Genomic DNA, 20,224 nt, shown 5'->3' with positions numbered 1-20,224 from the left:
AGAAATTGAACTCTGAGGTCGCACTTTCACTTTTTGATGGTTGTAGACCGGTCCCTTTCCCACCTCCCAAATTAAACAATTCGAAATCAATCACCAGGACTCATTAGTCAGTGCCTTTTAGTGGACTTGCCCTGGCGTCCTGGGACACATTTGTCATGAAATGGGGTGCCGAAAGCCTGGGCGACTGTGTGAGGGAGAGCGACTTCTTCCTGGCAATGATGAATTCAAGTGCGAATTTGGGGCTGAAAACAAAAACAAAAACAAAAACAAAAATTTACCACAGTTTTAAGTCTCCTAGCTTCAAAGGTTGGCTGTTGAGTGAAAACAACCTATTTTAGGAATGCATTTTGGAGGAGAAACTATTGGAGTGCGACAATACAGACAGACGTGCCTCTTCCCCCCCAGCCACCCCCCCCCCCCCGCGTAGGCCTCTTGAATCAGATGTGACATTTTATTTCTCTAACCCCTCACAACCTCGCTCTGTTTGTGGGAGGGGGACAGACTTGGGGGTGGAGGATCCGGTTGTCGACGAAACAGGTTTCAGAATCGAAGAAGGTTTGAGCTAGGACCAGGAACTTGAAAATACAACTAGTCCTAAATAGCTATCACATGGATATGTTTCTTCGCCTCCGCTTCAGACAGGGAGTAGCGTGGAGAAGATCGTGGGAGGATGCTCCAAAAGTTGACCCAGCCGAGAGGAACAGAGCCTCTGCGCGGCCGCGGGTTCCAATCCAGTCTGGGGAGGAAGGAGGGCGCTGCTACATTGTATCCATTCAGAGGCGGGGTGGGGGGGAGCCGGACCTGGAGCCGCGCGGCGCTGACGCACGCGAGGCGCGTGATTGACGCAGGCGATGTTACTAAATTCGGCGGTTGGCCGGGCCCTGCAGCCAGCGCGCGCCGCCGCGAGCCGAGTAGGTTCCCCTCGGTCACCCCCGCCCCTTCTCCATTCAGCGCTGCGCGGGGCGGGGCAGGGCGCCGGGGGGCGGGGCGGGGCGGGGCGCGCGCGGCCGCGCCGAGATCCGGCCGCACCAAATATAGTCGGGCCTGGCTATTTTTAGCCGGGCCTCGGGCGCGAGCGCGCCGCGTGAGGGGGCGCCCTGACCCCGCCGGGCGTGCGGAGGGGGAGCGCGCGGGGGCGGCGGCGCCATCTTGAACTCGGCTGTGCCTCGGCTGGTGGCGGGCGACGCTGGGCCGGGGTCGGCGTCGGGGGTCGGGGTGAGTGAGTGTGAGCCGCGGGAGAGCAGGGGGACGCGGGCGGCGAGGAGCGCCGAGTGAGAGGCGCTCGGGCCGCACTGAACCGTGGCGCGGGCGACGCGGCGGACGCGTGTGTCTGCGCGCCTGTCGGGCGGTCATTCCCGCCCGCCCGTAGGCCCCGCGCTACTGCAGCTCGCTGGCTGGGCAGGCACAGAGCGCGTGGGGGCGGAGCTGCCCGCGGCCGCCACTTCCTGAGAACCGGGGATACCCCTCCCGGACGTCACGGAGGAGCCGAGGTGGCGGTGGCTGCCCGGGGCTCATCCTGCACTTGCATCACGGGTGCAGCAGCAGCAGCTGCTGCTCCTTTGTGGCTTTTTCCCCTGTTGAGTAACTGCTTTGTTAACTGAAAATACCATGACGGGCCAGTGTGATCACCAGCTCCAGACCTCAAAGAAAGTGAAGCTGTCAGGCAAGAAGAGGGAGACTCCCCTCAGCGGCTGCGATGTTATCTGGTGGGTGGGTGTGTAGAGAAGCACTTGACAGTTTCCACGTATTGCTTCTTGACTGACTCTTCACCCCCACCCACCCCCCTGTCCCAAGAAAGTTTAAAAATACTTTTATTTCCATGCTGTAAAAATTTCATCCGCGTCCTGCGCGCCACCCAGTCCCCTTTCAATTTAGAATCATGCAGAACTGGAATCACTGTAAAGCAGGAACCCTAAAATTAGATAATTTTTAGGAAAAAATGACAACGAATTAAGTAAGTTACATGTTCTAAAAGTTAATATGAAGCTGCTAACCAAGTTTGCGCCTATGAATTGGGCTCCCTCAGTGACAGTTTCAAGCTTTGTTCTCGTTCACCTTAAACAAATACCGAAACCCAAAACCATCCCTGGCTAAGAATCTCTCAGGTAAAGCATTTCTCTCTTTGGTTGGGTGTGTCTCTCTGGACCTCTGTCTTGGCTAATTCTGGGCTTCGCCCTCCCCTTTCGCCCCTCTAGCCTGATTTACTTCCTTTCCTTCCTGAATATCAGGTCACCATCCCTGTTCCTTGAATGTTCTGTTTTCTAATGGGGCTGAGCCAATTCACGTGTTCCTGGCTTAGTGCCCCTCTGGGTAGGAAGCTGTTGGACATGTTCCAGTGGTTACCCATAAGTAGCAACTTTTTTGCACTCAGATAGGCATGGAAGCAAGGATAAAGCTTCGTGGCAAACCGGGACACCACACTTTGCTTAATCCTAGGTCCCTAAACATGTGCCTCATTAGGTGACTTCAAAAGGAAGTAATTTTTCTGTATTCTTTTTTTTTCCAAAGTAATGTCTATACCTTTTCAAAGGTCAGGTTTATTAGAAACCATATTTATTTTCTGTGAAGTATATGTGATATGGCTTATTTCATTAATCTGAATTACATTTTTGATCACAATTTTTTCTTTATCAAGTGAGATGTAGTATTTTATGTTTAATCTCTTCTTTTGGAAAATTAAATACAATGAGATTATTTTAATCTGTGAAATCTTGTAAAGTTGCCTGGTTCAGTCCTTTTTCTAGAAGAAGGGCTTTCTTGTGTGGCCTAGTTTACGCACACAGTGCAATGAAAGGTTTCTGCTTTAATGAAACTTATGGTGGCCAATCTGTTAAAAAGTCTTTCTATAGAGTAATACTTACAGAATCACTGGATAATTATCATTCATTTTGCTTTGGTTTTGTAGATCTAGTCTGCCCTCACAAGAGAAGAAAGTGCTCTTTCTCTTGGGAAATAAAATATGAAATTTGGAGAAAATTTATTATGTATGTATGATATTAAGCAGTTCTTGTAACAAAGCAGAATTTTAAAAATTGCTTTAAATGCTCTTCTGATTAAGCAATGACATACTTATGTTGATTTTGCTAATAGGTGAGGATTGATACTGAGTCTCATTTCTTAATGCAAAAATTGAGTGAGGAAAGGTGAAATAAAATGCAAGCCAGAAGTTGTTACCTAAGGTAAAAATAGGAGGGAAAAATAAAGGAATGTGTGTAACCAAGTTAGTGTAGAAGCTATTACTTAATTTAGCAACTTTGGCATACATAGATTTATACACTTACGACATGCCTGGCTTTTAACAACCTGAGACTGTTGTACTAGTTTTCTTTCTGGCCTACCTGCATACAATCCCTTCTTTATCAATCTTATTATTGCTGGATTAATCTTCCTAAAATATGGCTTTGGTTATATCACTCTCAGGCTCAAAGTCTTCAGCAGCTCCAAAATAAAACCTAAAGGCCTCCACCTCCCTCCTTTTACCCTTCACTACATGTACACACACACACATGCGCACACACGCAGAATTTCCCAGTCCTAACCAAACTGGTATTCTCACTGTTCTTCAAACATCCTTTCCACCTCCCACATTTGTTCATAGTTTTCCTTTTTATGGCATTCCCTTCCTCCCTTTCTTCTCTGCTTTTTGAAGTCTTTCCCTTCCTCTAAAACGTAGCTCAAGACATACACTCAGATTGTATTTTAGTCTTTCATAAAGTTCTTATTTTCTTGCCTTCTTTTTGTACTTTTATGCCCATATTTTATTCCCATCAGACCAAAAGCTTCAGAAGTATGCCTAACAGAAGTATGCCTAATTCCGAAATATCTTTGAAATTTCTGTTTGGCACCTAGAAGAAGTTCAGCATGGATAGTAAATGTTCATAAATATTCCCCCCTCCTATCTAAAATTGAATATGAGCAGTTAGCAGCCATTATGTAACTAACTAATGATATGGATTCAGAAATTCTTGGCATGAATGGATATACATGAGATCATACATTAGTTATTCCTTAACCTCAACTTTTGATACTTCTAATAAAACACACCTGTCACAAGCCCAGACAACTGCGTGATGACACAAGGAAAGTGCAGTTGAGCTTGTACCTGTTATATCTGCGTAGGAAGATTTGCTTTGATTTTTTTTCCTGATAGACTTTTGATTTGATTCTTATTCTAACTCCGCCCCTGCTTTTATTTGCACTTTGTCGTAGGCTGTTTCCTTTCAATTATGAACTGGGTGCTGGAGGCTAGGAAATGTTAATAGCAACTTCTTTTTCTTTTAGAAAAATTTCTGAAGGTTTAGAAGATTGGGTACCATGACATCTATGTGTAATTGGTTAAATATAAAAATTATTGAATTTGTTATCCTTTCAAAAATATATGTAAATAGTTTTCTATGACACTATGTATAAGCTGAGATAAATTGGGCAGAGATTTTAGAATTATGATGATTTCTTAGAATTTTTAGATAGAGGTTCATGCGACTTGAGCTTTAAAATTTAACAAGGAAAAAGTGATTTAATAGATCAGGGGATACTTTTATATAGTATAGAAAACTTTAGAAAAGTGTAAAAACCTGATTTGGAAAGATTATTTAATAGCATAAGTGCTAATACTATGTTAAAAATCTCATGAAATGATATTTTTACATTCATTGGTAATAATAACCATCATGGTAGGTTTACAATCTGGTTAAAAAGATAGTTTATTTCTTAGTCATGTTTTCCCCAATTGCGGGTAAACTATGGAAGACCACATAATTTGGGGGAGAAAAGTTATTACTCATGTGTGATACATCAATTCAGGATATTATTTAAGCTTATGAAATAAGAACTGCATTTCAGCTAGAGTTGATGGGATGAAGTAAATACCTTTTCCCTCACACAACTACATAACCCTTTCCCATCACCCTAACTGGGCAAAAAGAAAAGATTGCCTCCCATGTACAAGTTCAGTTCCTTCAAGAACTGTGAGTGAGATTCTCACAAGAGTGAGAATATGTTTGTCACAGAGAGCATTGGACTGCTTCTCAGAGGCCAGGGTCTGGCTTTACTGCCACTCAGCTGCCCAACGTTTGGTAAGTTCGTTAATCTTTTTGGGCGCCTAAATATCATTATCTGTAAAATGATAGTGTTGGGTGCAGTAGATGATCTTTAAGCTCTTTCAGGTTCTAAAGTTGAATGCTTTAGGTGGGTTGAATATTATGAATCATGAGTCAGCACTGCCCTGATCTCCTAAGTCACAACCCAGTCGCAGCAGTGCGCTACTAATGAGCACTTACTGCAGCTCATGAACTCTTTGGGATAATAAGTGCACTGTTGGTAGCAATAACATATTAAACTGCTTTGGCCTGCATGGAAATTAACTGTAGCCACTGGGTTGAATCTTTGTCGCCTGAGAGAGTTAATTTACTGCCAAAATAGCCATCTCCTGTCTGTAATATGAAAATGAGTAGAAACCTGGATAGTCCAAAAATCATTTGATATTTAGTTTTGGAATTTGTTTTTGTACATTCTTCTGAATATGAATGAGTCACAAATTGACTTCATACAAACGAACAAACAAGCTTTCAGTGGAATGGTTCTATTGTTTGCTCCTCTTCAGTGTCTTTCCAATCTTCACTGCATATTAGGCATAAATGTTCTCCAGTGCAACAGCCAAGGCAGACCACCCTCTTTTTGCCATTTTCTAGGAAGGACTGGTGGTGATGGGGTTGCAAGTCTTCCTGTCTCTATTCACAGTGTGAGTAGATAGGGAAAATGAAAGACTAAGAAGACATAAGGAAAGAATCAAGGAGTTATGTTAGCAAACAGGAAGAATTCATTGAATTCTGTTTGCGAACTTGTGAAGTTTGCAGTAAGATGCTTCTTTATGGATAAGCAAGAATTGATTTTAGAGGTACCAGGAAGTATCTGAATTTTAACACCTTGCAAGTGCAGGTATTAACTAAGGTACGGATCATAAAAATATGTTTGTCCATCTATTTAGGGTTATATTTTAAATGCCGTTTCTACCTAATTAGATAGCTTAGATCATGATCTAAGTAATGCAGTTGCTTAGATCATGTAATTAGTAACTGATTCTGATTTTTCACCAAAATACATTTTCCAGTATTTATTCCGCATGTTTGTAGTTCACTACTGGAAAAATTCCTCCCTGACATCTGTTCCAAATTAGTTCCCTTTCCCAGCTATGTTTTCCTGTTTTATCAGTCATGGTGATGAGAATAGAAAGCCGTATTTTAAAGATTTCGGCTATTTAGGTTTAGTAAAATGTTCTAATTTTCTGAAAATGATTGCCTTACTTTAAATTCATGTTATTGAATCTATCTATATTTTTATTTTAAATAGAATAAAGTGGTTAGAATTTAAAATCTGTTTTTCATAGTTTCATAAGCATTTCATGGTTGTCAGAATGACTTTAGTAACTTTTCTGTATTCCAGAAATCTTTTGAGAAGAGCTTTTATCATCTCCAAATCTTTTAAAATGTCCTTTTGTTTAAATTATCGTAGACATATATGTTCCTTGGGTTGGATATTCTTTGCTATGACTATCAAGCCGTTAAAGCAGTTTTTGTCACAGGGTAAATGCTTAGTAAACATTTGGTGAATGAATGAAACCACCTTTCAAAAAGCTTCCTTCAAAATATTCTATTTTCTTCATCCTAACCATCCTGGTAGCCTTATTCCCTTTTCAGCCTTATTCCCTGAAGCAGTTTTACTTAGGGTTAGGCATAAGAGGAGCAGAGAAAGCCTGTTGTACCTCAGTGTGCTGTTGTTATTCTACCGCCCTGTCCTGCCATGACAGCTAGTCTGCAGAGACTTCTGGTCTCCCATATTGAGAGCGGTACTCCTGAGCTATACTACTCTGTGGCATCTGTGTTTGAACTAAGAACCGATAGTTATTAGTTGCACTGCTAACTTAACACCAGACCTCCAAATTAACTGGCTTATCTCTTTATTTGGATGTATCATTTTGCTATGATGCTGTCTCATGATTGTGTTCTTCCCTCTTTTCTTTGCTGCCCCTGCTCTGAGCATGTACAGCCTGTTCATCAGTGATGCCCCTAGTCATCAGATTTTTAACTGCCACTCTCACTTTGCTTTCCAGTTTGGGATGCCACCAGTCAAGGCTGCCAGGTGCACAGATGCTTGTCTACTACTGATCACCCATAGACTGAGATGGCCAAGTGTAGGATGCTAACTAGGAACTTGAATTGTATTTACTTAAAATATTTAAACATTTTAAGATTTGATTTTTGGAAAGGTGATACAGTCACATGATTCAAACAACCAAACGTTTTGTTTGCCTTCAACTCCTATCCTCCATCTATTTCTCATCCTTACAGAATTCTATGTACAAATCCAAACCCAATGAAAATACAAATCGTTTTCTTTTACACAAACGAAATATTATTGTGTGCATTTCTGCCTTTTTTCACTTATCAGTGTATCTTGGAAATCTAGCCCACGTCATTGTGTGTATATGTTACTGTTTTAGTTTGTAAAAGCTGCCAGAATGCAATATACCAGAAACCTAATGTCTTTTAAAAAAGGGATTTATTAAGTTGCAAGTTTACAGTTCCAAAGCTATGAAAATCCCCAAACTAGGCATTTGGGAAAGATACCTTGGCTCAAGAAAGCTGATTATGTTCTGAGTCTCTCTTTTAGCTGGAGAGGCCCATGGAGATGTCTGTCAGCTTTCTCTCCAGGTTTCTTCAATGACTTCCCTGGGGGTGTTTTCTGTATGCATCTCCAAAGGTCTCTAGCTGTGTAGGGTCTGTTGTTTCTGTTGGCTCCTTCCCTCTTAAAGGGCTCCAGTAAGCAGCCCCACCTTGAATGGGTGGAGGCGCATCTCCATGGAAACCATCTAATCAAAAGTTACCACCCACAAACTGGGTGGGTCACACCTCCATGGAAACAAAAAAGATTCCATCCAGCAATATTCAATGAGGATTAAAGGATATGGCTTTTCTGGGGTACATAATAGCTTCAAACTAGCATAGTTTCAATTGGTTTAACCGGTTCCATATTGATGCATATTTGGGAAACTTTCAATCATTGCTGTTACAAAGAATACTGCAATAAATACTTTTGTTACACAGACTGTTTTATGCTTATGCAAATATATTTGTAGTGTAAATTCCTAGAATTGAAATTGCTGGACCAAGGGATATATACCAGAGTGGTTTGATAGGTACTGCTAAATTGCCTCCATAGGGGTTGTACAGTTTACCCTACCAAAATGTACAACAGTGCTTGATTACCCATATTCTTGCTGAGAATGCATTATTAAACTTTTGAATTTTTTTCCAATTTGATAGATGAGAAATGTATGTTAGTGTAGTTTCAATTTCTGTTTCTCTTGTGAATTTGGGCATCTTTTCATGTGTTTAAGAGTCATTTATGTTTCCTTTTTTTGTGAACTGTTTTATATCTCTGGGGGTGGGGGAGAGTGTTAAATGCCACTTCAGTTGCTGCTTATATAATAGGAAGATTATTTGTCCTTTGTGATGAGTTAAAACATATTTTTTTTTTACTAGTTTGTCATTTGTTTTTGACTTTGGTTATGGTGTTTTTGCTGTGAATTTTTTTTAATGTTGAAACTGTCTGCCTCTTTTATTACTTCTAGATTTTGTGTCATAGTTAGAAAAGCCTTTCCCACTTCAAACTTATAAAGTAATTTACTCATATTTTCTTCTACTATCTTTGCGGTTTCATATTTTGCATTTAAAATTTTTCTTGCCCTAGTACTGTTGTTGAATAGTCCACTTGACATTGTTTTGCTTCTTTCTGTAAGCAAGACTGATTCACATGCTTTGCTGTGGCTGCATATGAATGCAGTCCTCCTTCCTACAGAGTACCCTCTTTAATGGCAAAGATATTTTTCATCATGCTGCCTCCTTGCTCTCTTCAGCAGCACCAGCAGCCTGGCACCCTGTTAGTATTGGCATGTATACAGGCTGCATGGGAGGCTCTCTAGGATTTTCCATGGAGCAGTAGCTGGTTAAAAAGAAATCCTATCTAAGGTTCCTTAGAAGACTATAAGAACCAGAAATGCCTTATAGCTCTTTCTAGCCATATTACCTAGTTGTTCCAGAAATTCAAGGTCCACTACTTGGGTTCTTCCTTCCTTGGTCCGGCTGTTCCCCTCCATGCAAGTGCATATCATCTGCCTCCTCTGCTTTGTCTGGTACAATAGGTTATCGCCTTCTGTAATTCAGAATGGAAACCATAATATATCCAAACCATGGGGCTAAATTCTCCATCACACAATGACCAGCTCCAGAATTTGTAGGGAGAATGATTTAGATGAGTGATTTGGGAGATCTGCCCCTAAATTTGAACCCTCAATTTAGGTTATTCATCTAGGGACTCTAGAGAAAACCTCAGCACTACTCTACCTATGGGAGGGTGTCCAAGCAAGCTGATGAAACAATTTACATGTTACTCTAGCTCTTTATAAGCTTCATGGGCTAGGTTTACAGCTCCTCTGTAGAAGACTTCTTTCCATTGTTGATCCACTGCCCCAGGCATCTTTCCCTTCTAAACTTGTCTGTGCCATCTTGCCTTTTCTTATTATAGAACCTTATTTATTATTATTATTAGTTTTTAATCCTGCTTCTTATTTTTATCTTCTGACCTACCCATGATGCTGGTAGAACATTCTTTGATCAATACCTTTTGACTTAATAAGTTACTTTGGCCAAATGCAATCAAACTGGTCAACTGGACAATTTGGTTAAAACAGTGATTTAGTCAAAACAATTATTTGACCAAAAATGAATATCCTAAGTTATTCATTTTTAGGTAGCATGTTGTGGGGTGATTAAACACTTTTGGCCCATTTTCTAGGGATTTTTCTTTTTTTTGTTCTTTCATACTTAAAAATAATTTCCGGCTACAACAGCACCTTGTTGCTTGTAATATCAAAAAGTTAAAACAACCTGACTGCCCAGTAATAGGAGAATAGTTGGACTAGCTTGACCTTACTACCAGGCAATAAGTGGTTAATTTGAAAAACCAAAACATCTAAAGATAAGATAAAAACATGTTTTCTTTGTTGTTTTACTTTTCCCTTCATTAAAAAAGCTGTGCATGTGCTCTGCAACTGTCGTTCAGTCCGCCTTTTTTTTTGTATGCTTTTTGGTGAGGTTCACATTTTATTATTTTTCCACGTGAGTATCACCTTATTGCAGCACCATTTGTTGAATTTTTGTTGGGGTTTTTGTTTGCTTGTTTGCTTGTTTGTTTGGGACATGCATGGGCCGGGAATTGAACCTGGGTCTCCTGTATGGCAGGCGAGAATTCTATCACTGAACTACCCCTGCACCCCCTCAATCCACCTTTAATTGGGAATAGATTGACATTCTCTTTTTCCTTCTGTCCCTCAATTCTCCTTAGACCCTTATTTACCCTTGGCCCCCAAAGGCCCCTGTGCTCTCTTTAAGTGAAACAGTCTGTAAATGAAGCAGTTCTGACAGGCCTTTCTATAGAGTTTCTTTCTATAAAACAAAAGGGGCCTGGTTTCAGATTCTTGTGGAACCTTAATTATATATAAAATAATTTTTGGAGTTCATGCTTGATGCATATTATATGAAAAATGGATGGGGAGAATGAAAAAAAGGGAGGGATTATTTTGGGCCCCTGCTAAAATATGAGGCATTTCAGCTGAGGAATCCATTCTCTTTGGAGGGAAATTATTTAAAAAGCTTCTCTGAAACAGGGTTGGCAAGTATGTGCTATCTGTTGTGTGCTAAGCTGAATCTGTAATAGATATCACTCATTAGCCTCATCAGCCATGGCACTATTTCTTATTGAGTCCAGACCCAGCTATAGATCCTTTCAAAATGGAGTTCTTGGTAGCTATATCCATTGTGTTTGCTATGGGAGACAAACTTCTTTGCCATTCTTACTCTAAAAAGTATTAATTTTTAAAAAATTAATAAAATGTTTTGTATCTGATAAATAAGTTCATGATGATGAATGTGTGCAAAAATGTGTGAATCTCAGGCAAACCACATGCCTCATAGTTAATTTCATGTAATTAAATTATAAATTTGTTATGTAGTGAAAACAGTGTCACAATAATACATATGGTTATAAACTGCCCCCAGTTGGTCATGATGCATGACACCTCAGCATTCATTCCATCCCAAATGATTAATTTAAGCCATCATGGTTAATCCCATTTCCTCTCTCACTGAGGGGTTAGGAAAGGCATATAATCTGGCCAATGAGATTGAGGAAGAAAGTCTGGAGGAGGTCTGGGAAGCTTCTAGGGAAGGTTTTCTTGTCCTTAAAAGAAGATTAAAGAGAGAGATGGTACCTCCTTTGCCTCTGGGTGGTGTTCTATCTGAATATGATAGTTGGAATTACTCTAACCGTTTTGGGACAATGAGAGAAACTAGCTTTGGGGTGAAGCTGATCTAGAAGATGGCAGAACAGAGAGATGGAATAAACCTGAGTCCTTGATGACCTTACTGAATTGCTGATTGTACTTTGTTGCACTTGTCTGTTTTACCTCTGAACCTCCGGTTAGGTGAGATAATACAGATCCACTTCTTAAGCCAGCACCATCAGAATTTTGTCACTTGCAGCCAAAAGCATCCTGAATGGTATACCTTCTTTGTCCCAAAGAGATTCATCCTTTTTGTCTTCTAGGTTCATAAAATGAGTGCAGGTTCTAATTGATCAAATCTTTTTACTGTCTCTTCTAAGGGGCTCTGCCCTAGACCAAACCAGACTTTTCACAGAAAGTGACAAGGACCTAGCCAGTTCCTACCAGGTCTTCTGGAGCCTTTTGGGTCATTCCAACATCAGGTGGTGTAACTGCTTCTGTTGGTCTTTTGTTCCTCTTTTCTTGACTTTGATTCTGATGTACAGCTTTGATTTTGGTCCCTGATCTTGCTTACTTATCTTATGCCTGGCCTTAAAATTATTTAATAGATTTATTTTCTTCTCTTCCTATCCCCTCTTCTACTCTTTCCCCTTGTCTCTCTTATCTGCCTCTTCCTCATAGGAAACTTTGTGGCTAATAAAGTCTTCTAAGCAGATGTATGATCATAGTTAAATAACCATTCAGTACTTGCCCTAGACTGATATGGTAAGGAAGACTAGGTCAGCATATGGTCCATTTTCTCATCTAGGGCCTTTTACTCATGACATAGAATGAGTCATGTCAGAAATGGTCTAGGAATCAGGGTTTGAGACATAGTTCTGGCTATCCAAAATCTTGCTTAAAGATACTGTTTTCTTTAAAATTTTCTGTCTCATTTCTTTCTTCCTGTTAATGTGATTCAAATGAAAGAATGTGAACATAGCAAATGAAAAATGAAAAAGACATTTTTTTTTTAAGAATACTGAGCTTGGTTGGATTTTATTATTATTTTCCAGGGAATTATGTCAAAGTCTTTAAGGATTAGCTATGGGTAGTTTGATAATCTGCTTGTAGAAAGGCAATGAAAAAATAATAATAAAAAAGAAAGGTAATGGTGTATGATGTGGGGCATACTAGTACAAATAATCAGGGTTTGAAACTGAGACTCGACATATAATCAAGGGCTACACAATAAGGAAGGGACAAATAAAGGTCATGATGTTGGTCTAGAGGCTTATTTCTTTTTTGGTTCAGATTCTGCTGAGCCAAATTAGGGGAAAGAGGAACCAATAGAAGAAACACCCCCTCTAGTGGCAACGGCCCAGGCCCTACACTTTTTGCTAAAGGGGTGACTTGGGGATGGATAGCTTCTTAGGGTTAAGGATCCTGAGGATCTAGAGTTAGAACTCTTTAGGAGGATCTTTACCTCAGCCTAACTCCTGTGGAATTGATTTTTTTAGAATTGTAAAGGTTACAACTGTTTTAAGAGGTTCTACATTTACTTTTGTGTAGGCCATTTTAAAAGATCATGAAAATTGGGAACCACTGCTGTTGAACTTCTTTCTGGTCTGGAATGGTACAGTAGGTCCCTTGCTAATCCATTTGCAGGAACATAAGGCCTGTATTTAAGGTTGTGGACAAGGACATAGAGCACTATTCATCTCTGTTCATTGTGTCTGAGGATTTCCTAAGCATAATTTTTGGTTTGAAAATTTTAGTAGAGATCCTGAGAAACGTATGTTTAATTATCCTCTTTGAAGTGACTTAATTACTACCTGTGGGTGAGTGATGAAGTTAAGTTTGTTGACATATTAAAATATCTTATTAGCCACGACCCCAGGGCCTAGTAGAGCACCCCTTGCATTCCTGAATGGCACCTCATCTTAAGGATACCTGTTGTCGATCATGGTGGCAGGTGTACTTCATTTACATATTTCAAAGTCTGCTGAAGGTTTTACTGTTTCAGCTTTTGTTTCGGAGGAATTATTTTATATTTACTCAAAGATCTCCAAAGAGGCAAATTTCCAAGAGTAAGATTTTTATGACACTCTGAGGAAGACTTGAATACCATTCAACTCTGATATAGAAGAGAACGGTTAAGGCACAAGAAAACAACTTCTGGTACAAGACTGTATCAGCAAAGTGCTTCTTCTTTACTTTTAATATCAAACTTCCTTGCCCTGAAGGAAAGAAATTTGCAGCTTTCAGTAAATAATCTCTCCATAATTCGGAATGTGTTTCATGAAATTCCTTGTGAAATAATATTAGAAAAATTTCCCTAGAAAATTTAAACTTGTACATGGATGAAGTAACGTTGTAGAGTTGTGAAATTAATTTTTGGGTAAAACTTGTGAAACTAATAATACTTAGTTTATGGTTATACTTCATAAATATACTTTATTTCAGGAAATAAGAACTAGGATTGACAGTAGATGAGGGTCCACCTATTGGGGAAAACCAGATGTATAGGAGGCAGAGGTTATTAATGTATTCATTCTTAGCTGAGAAGAATTCAGTGTGGAATAATTAGGGTCAGTTAGAGAACGAATTATGGTTATGTGTTCACAGATAGTGTTGAAAGCAATTGGTTAGCATGAGTTTGTTGATATACATGGAGACGATAAACCAATTAGATGGTCTCTTCACTAATTAGTGTGACAGAAGAAGATATCTGGAGGACATGAAATAGATAGGGTTGGTAGTAGTTGGACTTTCTTCATTAAATCCTAGTACCAAAGAGATACTGTGTACATTAGTGACAACTTCATTTTATAAATAAAATTTGATATTAAGAATTGATATATTTTGGCATCTCTAAACTTAGCTACAGTTATGATTTGTATAAAGAGTTTTGGCAAGTGGGCTTGAATAAAGAGCCCAGGCTCCAAACTTCATTTGAAATGACAAAATATAAGAATGATCATTGTACAGTATTCTGACTGTTTTCACATACATGTTTTCATTTGATCCTTTAAGAACTCTGGAGGATAATAGCTCAGGTTTGGTTATCCCACTTTTACAAATAAGGCACCAGAGGTCCTGAGAGGTTAATAGATACAAGAAAGAATAAACAGGGACTAAATAACAAGCGTGGGACGTGAACCCAGGGCTCCCCTACCAAAATACCTTTTTTTCATTATATTAGTTTCCTGTGGTTGCTGTAATGAACTACTACAAACTGGGTGGTTTAAAACAACAGAAACTTACTCTATCACAGATTTGGAATCCAGAAGTCTAAAACGGTGTCAACAAGGCCGTACTCCTTGTAGAAGCTCTAAGGAAGCCCCTTCCAGCTTCTTGTGGCTGTCAGCATTCCTTGACTTGTGGCTTCATTGTTCCAGTTGTGGCCTCTGTGGTCACATGGACTCCTCTTCTTCTGTTCTGTCTCAAATCTCTCACTGTCTTTCTCTTATGGGGACATTTGGCATTCGATTTACAGCCCACCCAGCCAATCCAGGGTGATGTTCTCATGAGATCCCTAAGTTAATTTCATCTGCAAAAACCCATTCTCCAAATAAGGTCGTGTTCACAGATTTTGGGAATCAGGACGTGGACAGATCTTTTTTGTGGGTCACTATTCAGCCCCCTCTATTCATGATGTCATTTAGTTCTGTGTCTCCCTTTTGGATTGAAGTCATAGCCTTGATCTGGACATGATGAGTAGAGTAGGGAACTTTTAGCTAGTATGTAGAGAGGAACATTTAAAATATTTCTGGTTGATTGTTGTCCTTAGTAAATGCTTGTTAAACTTTCAGTGGTCAGATGTCTTGGATATAAGTTGGAGAAAGTGTTAGTCGGTGTAAAGTGGAAGATATGATATTTTCCCAAAAGGCAGCTACTGGCATTGCCTTGGCGGGAACTCAAATTGAAGTAATTAACTCAAGAGGTCCATCAAATAGTTGTGCTAGGTTTTGCACAAAAATGGGACTAAATTAAATTAAAGTAACATCTGACGCTTGGTGATTAACAGTGTTAATTTTTTTGTTTCTTGTGTGATCGGGCTAAAAGCCTGTTTGTGTGATGTGTTTTGTTAATGGCTTTAATCAGTGTTGCCAGTTTCTTAAGTCATGGATATTCTAATTGGTTCTTATATAGATCAAGATGATCCATGTATGTAGGTTCTCTAAGGAGGGGACTTAGTGTGTCTTGTTTACAGTTTTTTTTTTTACATATTCCCAGTGCTTATACAGTTGCTGATATATAGTAGGTGTGCTCAAACAACATCAGTTGAATGAATGAAATAACTTTTAATGACACCCAAATCAGGTACCATCCATTTCGCTTTGTGGAGCGTTAACTACTACTGACATTCATGGACGGTAATGAGACTTCTTGGTTGTGGAAAAGTCCCCACTAATTTTAAGAGACTCCATTGTGAGACCCTTTACTCTGACAAAGCCAATTTGACAATTTTTCCATCTCCAGTAATCCTGAGCTCCAGACCAAAAAATGTGTTGTCCTTGATTTGTTCCCATTCATAGGAATGAGTCAGGGAGATCTCTTCTGCCATCAAATGCGCTTCTCACTAGCCTGGGCTCACTGCCATTAAAGGCATTATTGGGGGCCTATTGTACAGCCCTTTAGGCCCTTAGAACCATTCACTAAGCTCTGGGGAGGGTTCAAGGCTTTTGCCTGCCCAAGTCTGTTGAGTTTTGACTCTGATGTAGCTTTCAGTGTTGCAGGCCAAGCAGTGTGCCTAGCTAGTTTATCATGTGCCAGGCTCTTCCATGTGTTATCTCAGACACTGCTTCCAGACAGCCTGAGGAGCTAAGTACTGTCATCGCCCTTTGTTACAGAAGCACAAAGAAGTTAAATAACTCGCCCAGGTTCACAGAGATTTGAACCTGTGCTCTTAGCCCCATCTAATGCCAACCTGATGTTCATTCGTGAGTAATCTTTTCTTTCTTTCTGAGAGCTTATATATTTTTCTTTATTCTTACAAGCTCAGAAATTTCACCAACTGATAGCTAGGTGTATATAGAGTTTAATTTATCTTGCCTTGCAGTGAGTCCTTTTGATAAGACGTCTATTTTCTTATTGAGGAAAGTTTTCTTGTAGTGTGTCTGGATTATCACTTTCTTCAGTATGGTCCTTGCACTTTTATTTGCAGTTAGGCCTCCTAGACCTGCCTAGTTCTCTTCTCTTTTCATTCAGTATTTCCATTTATTTTTTGTTTGTGTTCCACACGGTGTGGTAGCTCATTCACTTGCTTTTCCAGATAGCAAGTTTGCTTTTCAGAAAGGTCTGTTCTATTTTTTTACTTCCTCAATTGAAATTTAAAATTTAAATCATGTTTACGGAGTTACCCAATCTTTTTTTTTTTTTTTTTTTTTTGATTATTCCTTTGCATTTGACACCATATAAAAAATACCATGGTGGGGCCGCGGTGGCTCAGCGGGCAAGAGTGCTTGCCTGCCATGCCGGAGGACCTCGGTTCGATTCCCGGCCCCAGCCCATGTAAAAAACAAACAAACAAACAAAATATAATAAAACAAGAAAATGTTTAAAGATGTTTCCCTTTCTTCCTCCCTTCCTTCCTTCCATCTTTCCTTCCTTCTCTCTGTCTTTCCTTCCCTTCCTCCCTCTCTCTTTAAAAAAAAAAAAAAAAAAAATACCATGACCAAATAACATGGATTATTTTAGGAATGTGAGGCTATTACAACCTTAGGAAATGTTAATGTAATATATGGTTTTAATAGATCAAAGGAGAAAAATCTGAGAATGCTTTCCACAGATAATTGCAAACGTATTTGATAAATCAACACCTATTTCTTGATAAAAGTAAACAAAAAATAGCTATTAGTAAGGAAATGAAGGATACTTTCTTAACAACCAATGTCATACTTAACATTGAAATACTTGAGCAACATTTCACAAATAAATCCTCAGATCTATGGATCTGGTGTTTTATGTAAAAAAAAAAGGATTTCATAGTGTATTAGTTAGGGTAATACAGCATTTTATAACAAACACAACATTTCAGTGGCTTAATGCAACAAAAATTTATTTCTCAATATAGTAATCCCTTATGGATGTTTGGTTAGTAGGCAGTTTTCCTGCCTGTTATGGGGTGATTCACGTACTCAGGCTGCCTTTGTTATGTGGCTCCACCAGTTTTTAGGGCCTGGAAATCTTCTACTTCAACCTGGTGGCAAGGCGAAGAGAGTGGAAAATGCATACTCTGTTGTCAGTTACCTTGGCCTGGACATGACACTCATAATTTTTATTCCCATTCTATCGGCTACAACGAGACACATGGCTTCACCTCTCTGCAAGGTGTGGATATGGGTGGGAGTATGGGAAACAGGATCTGGCTGGGTAAATTACCCTACCAAATTTTTAAAAATATATATCCTTTGACCTCAGAATTCTACTTTTAGACTCAATTATGTTTTAAGGATGTGCCTAGCCACACTGTAATAGCAAAAATTGTAAACAGTCCGCATGTCCGTCAAAGTGGACTAAGTGCATAGATTATGGTATATCCATCCACCAGGACACTTTGCAGCCACTAAAAAAGCAACTAGGCAGTACTGTGTGTTCTGATTGAGAAGCAAAATGCAAGGTATAAAACTGTGTTTTTGCACTGTTACCATTTATTTTAAGGGAGAAATATATGTTTACATATCCATAGAATGTAGAAGGATCACAAGAAACTGGTAACTATAGTTGTCTCTCCTTAAAACCATAAGGTAATGGGGGGATGGGGAGGGATGGGAATGCTTTCACTGAAGACTCTTGTATCTTTTGACATGTACCTGTTCAAATAAATATAAAAGTCAGTTGCGGAAGTTTAGTAAATAACATGATGGTTGTAATGTATCATTCATTGCTTAAAAAAAGCAACTTGCTGAAAATTATTATGTACAAATATGGTCTCATTTTCTAATAAATAAATAAAATGGCATGTACAAAAATATTAAAAGTGGTTTATTGTGGTTTTTGCTTATCTGTATTTTTAATTTTTTCCATAATGAACTTGTAGCACTTTCGAAATGGAAAACAACTATTAAAATAAGAAGAGAAACATAGTTGATGCTTTTCCTAGGAGTCCCAGTCATGTCTGCCTTGAAACCGCTCCTCATTTTTCCTGTTGAAATGAATGAATTCCTTCTTTTTGCTTCCATGCTACGTTTTTCATACATTCATCACAGTCCCAGTGGCATTATCATGTACACATTTGGCTCTAGATTGCATCAAATCCATTCAGGTTTCCCTCCCTGTACCTAGAAGAGTGTCTTTCTCTTAATAGGGCGGCAGTAAATACTGGGTTAGTGCAAAAGACGGGGAGCATGGTGAGTAAAGTGCTTGTCGTGTTTGTTCTTGTGCAGTGCAAACTGTATTCAAGCCTGTGCCAGACATCACCAACTTTTTCGTAGATGCCAGTGGGTTATTAGTATTAGGTATGGTGCAAAGCAGGCGGGTCAGAAGGTTTCCTTCCTAAAATGACATTGGTTGCCTCCTGGGATCTTGTCTGCGTTCTAACGTAATCAGCCTATATCTGTATGGAAACCTGTGTAATAAAAAATGACAAAGTTAAAAGATAAATGTTAGAATAGCTAAACTGATGATGTGATCCCTGCTCTGATAAATGGCAGTGAATGCATTGCCTTAAGAGACTCCTTATCTGCTTGGTGTTATAATTCAGAGTGCTTTCCCCCTGTTTTTCTCTCCACTCTATTTTATTTCCCCATATTTATCCTATGCCAGAAGCCGTTCTAGTACATATAAGTATTTTTGGTTTAGGTAATTAAAGATCAACTATGGATGAATGAGAAGAAGTACAAAATAGAAGGATTGAGACTGATTTCATTACTTGCTGCAGTAAGAACTTTGGTTGGAAATGGTTCGAGCATAGGTGAAGTATCTGATAATTCAGTGTCTTTGCGGTTCCCAGTTTTATTGCCACCCTGTCTTTATCCTCCATGGAGCTTCTGTATGTTCTAATCATATAGGTCTACTTATTATACTTCCATATTTCTTCTAGGGCCTTCCTCAACCCTTTTCCTATTGGATGGTCCTCTGTGTGTATCCACTGATCCAAGTGCTACCTGCCTGTAAAGAGCCAGTTCAGATGGGGCACCTTCAAAGACTTCCCAGAGCCTCCCAGTCGATGTCTTTCTCCTCTCATCCTGCCATTAAACAGTTGTATCTCATTATAGCACTAATTGCAGTTTGCCCATTATTTTTTTCATTCTATATGCATTCATTGGCTCTCTACTGTGCATGTGCTGGGAGCTAGGGTGAAAGACTATTAAGGTAGACTGTCCTCAAGAAGCTTATAGCGTAGTAGAGGAGACGACAAGCATAAAACGATCTCAGTACAATCTAATAAGTACTAGGTGTGTGCAGGATTCTGTGAGAGCACAGAGAAGGAGCATCTAACCTAAGAGGGGTTGGGGAATTTCACAAACAGTTGAATATTTGAAGGAGGAGAAATAGAGGCAGGGGAGAGAATTTCCCAGACTGATGGAACAGTGTGAGACCATGGAGGTGTGAAAGGTGTAGCTTGTCTGAAAAATAATAAGTAGTTTAATAAGGCTGGAGTGTGGGTGATGAAGTAGCAGGAGATGAGGCTGGAAAGGCAAGAAGGAATGCAATCAGGATGGGCCGTTTGTGCTAAGCCAGGGATATGAGCTTTCTGAAGGAAGTGTAGAGCCCTTGAAGGATTTTATGTTGGGGAGCAAGTAAGCTTTGAATTCTGGGGGCTTCTTGAGTAGGGATCAAGTCTTAGAAAGTTGTTTCACCTCACACCTAATAACAGAGTTTAATACATAATAGGGCTCAGTAAAATGGAATTGGATTTGCTGGGTACTGCTGTGTGATTTTTTAAAAGAATTGACCTAT

General features: G+C 39.6%; 1 long non-coding RNA gene across 1 annotated transcript; it reads left to right on the top strand.

Moving 5' to 3' along the window:
• The first annotated feature begins 1,148 nt into the window (after positions 1 to 1,148).
• On the top strand, positions 1,149 to 19,538 carry LOC143659137 (uncharacterized). The gene is made up of 3 exons (XR_013163435.1): positions 1,149 to 1,215; positions 19,124 to 19,235; positions 19,365 to 19,538. It is a non-coding gene; the product is annotated as an uncharacterized LOC143659137 (long non-coding RNA).
• The last annotated feature ends 686 nt before the right edge of the window (positions 19,539 to 20,224 follow it).

The sequence above is a fragment of the Tamandua tetradactyla genome, chromosome 2, assembly GCF_023851605.1.
Source record: "Tamandua tetradactyla isolate mTamTet1 chromosome 2, mTamTet1.pri, whole genome shotgun sequence".
Lineage (NCBI taxonomy): Eukaryota > Metazoa > Chordata > Mammalia > Pilosa > Myrmecophagidae > Tamandua > Tamandua tetradactyla.
The sequence above is the reverse complement of the archived record's forward strand: the minus strand, read 5'-3'. Positions and strand labels throughout refer to the sequence as shown.